Source organism: Lolium rigidum, chromosome 3, assembly GCF_022539505.1.
Source record: "Lolium rigidum isolate FL_2022 chromosome 3, APGP_CSIRO_Lrig_0.1, whole genome shotgun sequence".
NCBI classification, from domain to species: domain Eukaryota; kingdom Viridiplantae; phylum Streptophyta; class Magnoliopsida; order Poales; family Poaceae; genus Lolium; species Lolium rigidum.
Window position 1 is genome coordinate 309,161,599 of NC_061510.1, and position 7,212 is coordinate 309,168,810.

The window sequence follows — 7,212 nt, forward strand, 5'->3', positions numbered from 1 at the left end:
AGGGGAGGGGGCGTGTTGCTCGCTCGATTCACTCCGCACCCTCGCCGAGGAGGCACACGTGACGGCCACCGGAGAAAGCAACACAGTCGGGTGGCAGGCGTGCTTTTTCGCCGCCGCGATAACGCGGGCTCGGCCCGAGACCAGACCGAGACCAGCCCCAGACCAGAGAAGGCCTAACATGCCGGAGCCACCACAGAATAGAGCTCCTCCGAAGAGAAGAAGAATTGGCCGCGGCGTGGAGCAGGAGCTCGGGGAGATCGAGGAGGAGGTGCAAGCGAAGTAGAGGAACCAGAAGACCGGAGGTGCGACATCGTCTAGCAGTGCCGGCGATCAAGCTCAGGGCGGCGCGGCTTCGCAGGCCAGCTCGTAGGGACGCGACAGAGCATCGTGGTCACGGGGAACGGAAGATGAAGAGGCGCTGGAGCCGCGGCGCCGTGCGGCGGCGCTGCCATGGCAAGGATGTGAGATGGGAGAGGAGGGGGAACTTTCAGAGGAGGGAGGAGGGGACAAATTGGATGGTCGGTCTCATCGTCTCGATAAGCGGCAGAGCTTTGGATTGTTTAACGTGGAACCTGAGCACCGCTTTGACTACCTTTGCTAATGCTATAACCACACGCGAAAGCACCAAAAAAACAGCCTATGGCTGAAGTAGTACGAAGAAGATTACAGATGCAAAGTTTTACGGAGCCCCAAAAGCCCACACAGGACAGGAGAAATCAACCACACAACACAACACGTGTCACCCAGCCATGACCCCTTGAAATGGCCCCAAAAATTTTACAAAAAAGATGTTTGTTCCCAAATAGTATAGTAGTTATGTCCAGAAGACGTTGGGAATGAGACCACCATTTCTGTCTGGGTTTTGTGGCCTTTATCTCTTTGTCTCTCACATCTGACAGTACCAAGCTCGTAACAAATATAGCATGGAACTAGATGGGTCATTCGAGGTTTCACTACACATGCCGTGTGATCTTTCTAGTACAAATCCATTATCTTAGTTATAGAGGTTAAGGAACAAACCGAACAAGCAAGAACGACAAACGTGTATGCTAATATTTCCGTAATTGAGACATGTACCAGTCTACAACCGTGTTAACATTCCTTGAAATGAAATGTCCTTAGTAGCCATTGATTAATTAAGCATAAAGGTCTGATCACTTCGGCACTGGTCTTTTGACTAAGTTTATACGTCACTTGTTTGCAGGCTGGGGGAGTTGTACATTGTGCCACTTTGAATACGTACGATAGTAAAAATTAGGAAACATTTAAATTTCAATAACAAATTAAAATAAACCGAACCCTTTAGTACAACAGAATTATAGATTAACTAGAACACCTAAAGAAACAGACGTGCCCCCATCACACACTCCCCCAGTTTCCGGTTCACAACTTGCGGCGCATGTCTTACACAAAACTCCCAACACTTCACTCACTATATGCAAGGATATTTTTCTTAAGGGTATTTTTCATTCAGTAATCGGTGTCCATTCAGTAGTATGTTTTACACGAACATTGTTTCACTAATACAGAAAATAAAAGTTCATATTTTAATAGGTACTACACCATAAAAGTATTCTTGTAGCTATAATCATTTACTTGAGCCATGTTCATTTTCAATAAAAAAGTACAATTATCTCAACGGAAAGTCTGCACATACCTATAACTCAAAGTAATACACGTACAATATGCCATGACCTAGTCACGGCACATAAGCTTGCGTCAAAGTCCATGGCGAAGAAACTGTAACTCTTTATTTGCAATATGTTATCCCATGCTTTAACACACACAGATGATTAAAAAATGTTTCATGTTCTTGTCTTCGTACACATTCATGTCCTCCCCTAAATGTTTCAGTACAGTTGGTGCCAAAAATGCTTACCTAAATTCTCGATTAAACTGTAAGAAACGTGAGAAACAAAGATGAAGTAGAAAGGAGTCAGCTAATTTAATACTAATTAGTAAGGATATTATAAAACGGGAGTTAACATACTAACTGGTTCTATTAAGATAAATTTGTGGATCAACCACAAAGTTTGTTAAGGGATTCTTCTCCTTTATTGATTATATCTCTTAAAGAGTTATGGAAATTTTGGATTTATAAATAAATGTAAACAATTTCTTATAGTAAAATGCACCATAAAATATGCTTACCAAATTAAACATGGAAAATAAAAATATGCATAAAGGCGCTAAGAAAATATTTTTCTTGTCACATGATTCGTGACATGTGTTCCGTGCACATCAAGATATTTGACACGTCATCTTTGTACTTAATTCGTAATGAGATGCAAATCTGAAATTAAAACAAAATCATACTAATACGAATAATAGTTTAAAATTTTCAATTTCAAATCGGAAGTTGCAGAGGTACATAAGAACTCTGGTTTTGTTTTCTACTGTTTCTTGAACATTGAGAGCTTATGCAGTACATTTGTCTTTTTATGTATAATTTAGGCTTGAATCTATCACCTATGTAGGCCACTATAATCCATACAACATATAACCATTTGCATTCGATGTGTTAAATCAAATTCTTGATGAAAATAAAGATATTAAACAATTTAATCTTTGTTACTTTGTTGCTAATTGATGTTATGGGAACAAAGAGGCATCTAAAGCCTTCAATTGATTTTCCGTTGTTAGAATGCAATTGTTTAGAAAGTTAAAAGGTAATGATTTTTGGATCTTGCTAACTGATGAGAGGCCCGTTGATGGACTATTGTGGGTATATCTGGAGGTTCTTGCATTGTTTGGACTAATTAAGGAAAAATAAACTATAGTTTGGTGATTACACCTGCATTTGCCACAGTAACTAAATAGTGCTATTAATTTTGCAAACATAATTTGTACTGCATAATACATTTTCTATTATGTCCAAGCTCTTTTTTTCCTATTATAAAAATAAATTGTGCAATGTATCATTTACTCAAATGTTCCTCTCTGACAAATATGAAGTTATTTTGTTTATTTTTAGGATCCGCCTAGGAAGCATTCGACTGAGAACAACTAAAATATTAGTCGATCAATGGTGTAGGTAGCTCCACCGTGGCGCTCTGCTTGTGTCCTTGTATTTGTGTTTCCTTTGGCCTGTGAACAAAATAGAAAAGCTCTAGTTTCTGTAGGCCTGATGACCCACAAGTATAGGGGGTGTATCGTAGTATCTTCGATAAGTAAGAATGTCGATCCCAACGAGGAGCAGAAGGTGTTGGCAGCAGTTTCGATGGAGGATTCACTGTAAATGCTCACAAACAAGTATTCAGGGGGTTTTGATATTGCAGATAAATAAAGTACAAGTAAATAAAATGCGAGAGAAATAATTGCAGCGAGTGGCCCAATCCTTTTTAGCACAAAGGACAAGCCGGTTTGATTACTTATAATGACCAAACGTTCCTGAGGACACACGGGGATTTTAGTCTAGTACTTTCGCTTCATGTGGTTTAATAATCTTCATTGTTTTGATAAGTGTTGTGTGGGTGAACCTATGCTAATGCATCGCCCTTCCTAGGACTAATACATACTTGTGATTATACCCCTTGCAAGCATCCGCAACTACAAGAAAGTAATTAAGATAAATCTAACCACAGCCTTAAACTCTGAGATCCTGCGATCCCTCCTGCATCGATATACTAACGGGGGCTCAGGTTTCTGTCACTCCGGCAACCCCGCAATTAGCAACCGAATACAAGATGCACTCCCCTAGGCCCATAAATGGTGAAGTGTCGTGTAGTCGACGTTCACACGACACCACTAGAAGAATGACACCACAACTTAAATATCATAACATTGAATATTACTCAACCATAATTCACTACTAGCATTTAGACTTCACCCATGTCCTCAAGAACTAAACGAACTACTCACGAGACATCATATGGAATACAATCAGAGGTGATATGATGATGAATAACAATCTGAACATAAACCTTGGTTCAATGGTTTCACTCAATAGCATCTACAACAAGTATAGAATAACACCGGAGAGTTTCCCCTATCAAACAATCAAGATTTAACCCGAATTGCTACAGCGGTGACGAGGTGCAGCGGTGGTGATGGCGGTGTAGATGGTGGAGATGATGATGATGATGATGGAGATGATGTCCCGCTCGATGACGATGGCGATGGCGTCGATTTCCCCCTTCGGGAGGGAATTTCCCCGGCGGATTCCTGCCCGCCGGAGAGCTCTTTTCTCTCTGGTGTTCTCCGCCCCGCAGAGGCGGCTGTAACCCTTCGTGAGGATCCCTCTGTGGCTTAGGTTTTCGGGACGAAGGAGTACGCGAAGAAAAGGAGGCGAAAAGGGTCGTGGGCCCCCCAGAGCATAGGGTGGCGCGGCCAGGCCATGGGCCGCGCCGCCCTATGGTCTGGGCCCACTGTGGCCCCTCTCTTCTTCCCCTTCTGGCTCCCTCCGTCATCTGGAAAAATAGGAATTTACGTGAAATTCCCTTCCACAGCTTGATCTTCCGAAATATTGCGTTCCGACGGTGCTTTTTCCAGCGAGAATCCCGGCTCCGGTGCTTGATCCTCCAATGATGATGAAACATGCAAAATAGATGAAATAACATAAGTATTGTGTCCCAATATGAAACATATCAATGAATAACAGCAAATTATGATACAAAATAGTGATGCAAATTGGACGTATCAACTCCCCCAAGCTTAGACCTCGCTTGTCCCCAAGCGAAGCCGAGCTCGATAAACAAGACCACATGTTTATGGAGTGAAGAGTCGATAAATAAAATACGGACAAGAAGCATCATATTCATTCACACAAGACATTCTAGTAAACAACTTCCCCATATAACTCATCTTGAAATAAGTAAAGAGAAATCACAAGTAAAGGTGCATAAGAAATCATAATTGGTGATGGCAAACTTTGTTCTTGGTCAGAGAACTACTAACGGATTGTACTTTTAAGCAAAGCTTTCATATTAGATTTTATAGCTGAGCTTTCATATTCAAGCATGACAATCTCTTCATAATCATTGATAACTTCAAAGTCATATTCATTCAGATAAAATTGGTACTAAACAAGAAAGCATAAAAGACATGATTAACTGAATCATAGCATAAATGATTGGTTCACAACAACTCAATTGCTTGCTTGAGATAGAGGGAAATAGGTTTACTGACTCAACATAAAAGTAAAAGATAGGCCCTTCGCAGAGGGAGCAGGGATTAAATCATGTGCTAGAGCTTTTCAAGTTTTGAAATCATATAAAGAGAATAAAAGTAAGATTTTGAGCGGTGTTTGTTGTTGTCAACGAATGGTAGCGGGCACTCTACCCCCTTGGCAAACGAACCTTCAAAGAGCGGCTCCCATGAGGGACGGCATCTCTACCAGCAAGGTAGATCATCCCCCTTCTCTTTTGTTTACACATGTGTTTTAGTTTTATTAAGGATGACACTCCCCCCAACCTTGGCTTTCTCAATCCATGGCTAACCGAATCCTCGGGTGCCTTCCAACATTCACATACCATGGAGGAGTGTCTATTGCAAAATTAAGTTGCTTACTGATGAATCAGAGCAAAATATGTGAAGAGAATTATTAATGAAAGTTATTAATTGGGGCTGGGAACCCCGTTGCCAGCTCTTATTGCAAAGTTATTGGATAAGCGGATGTGCCGCTAGTCCATTGGTGAAAGTCCGCCCAACAAGATTGAAAGATAAAACACCACATACTTCCTCATGAGCTATAAAACATTGACACAAATAAGGAGTAATAGTTTGAATAATTTAAAGGTAGCACATGAAGTATTTACTTGGAATGGCAGAAAATACCATGTAGTAGGTAGGTATGGTGGACACACAAATGGCATAGGTTTGGTCTAAGGTTATGGATGTATGAGAAGCATCTCCTCTCAATACAGGTCTTTGGCTAGCAAGGTTTGATAGCAAGCATAAAGGTTGAGGGAAACAAACAAATATACATATGATAGAACAATCATGCATCTTTCTCATAAGCACAAGCAATTTTAACTTAAGAATACTAAGCTCATAAGCATAGAGATAATAGAGTAATGTATCTAAGTGTATTTCTCTCTTTATTAAACATCAGGGTGTTGTTGCTATTGACCAATGCTAAGTTTGCCAAAACCAAATAGATTTACTTGATGCTCCCAAAGTGATATCAATACTCATGTCAAGAGTAATCATATAATGGAGATTGCAAACTAAAATAAGGTGTGCAAAAAGTAAATGATAAGACTTCTCATTAATATTCCATAACGATAACTCACACCAACGGATACATAGATAACTAACTAAGAGAGATACTTCCACATTGCATACTATTCCATATGATAACTTCCCTATTCATGATATAACACTACTTGATAGTAAAAGATAAAGGTGGTGATGATGTGATACCGCGGCACTCCCCCAAGCTTAGAACAAACCAAGGGGATGCCAATACCGATGATGAATTACTCCTTCGGTGATGATGGTGATGAATTCTTGACAAGCTTCTCAATAAGCTCCTGGAGCTCGTCAATCCTGTATATGAGATTGCGAATCATCTCTGAATTGTGCTCGACGCGGTTAAGGAGTCTGTCCGACGGTGAGTCCCAACTCTTGGAGTTATTTCCCCACTCTTCAGCCTCGGGCTCCTTCTCTCCTGCAGTTGTCGAACGATTTATATCCCAATTACTTGGCAACACTACCTTGGGGGTCCTTTCGGCTTGACGATCGTAGATTAGATTGCGGTAAGGGTTGTAATGGCTCGGAGAAGATGTCCTTGGAGCCAAGTAATGACGTGGAACCGCTCCTCCGGTAGCGATTCGTGCACTCCTCTTGATGTTGGATGGACTTGATATCACGCCAATACTTGCGACGGTGGCTTGTTGGCGTTCTCGCGGAGCTTCCTCCACTTCTTCCTCATCCTCTCTTGCATCTTCTTTCTTCAGCTCCGGGTCTTGAATATTTTCCTTCAAAGGTTCCTTGTCCTTGTTGTTGGAGACCATGGTGCTTCTAGATCAAAACAAATCTGGCAGAAAACAGCTCGAAACAAAACACGACGAGAAAACGATATTACGGACCTCCAGGGGTCCGGGGAATTATATAGCAAATATTTTTACGACAAAAGGAAGGTTCCAGGTCGAAAACGAGTCGGAAAGGGGCACCGAGGCGGCCAGACCATAGGTCGGCGCGGCCAGGGTGGGGCCCGCGCCGGCCTATGGTGGCACGCCCTCGTGCGTCCTTTCCACTCCGTTTCGATTC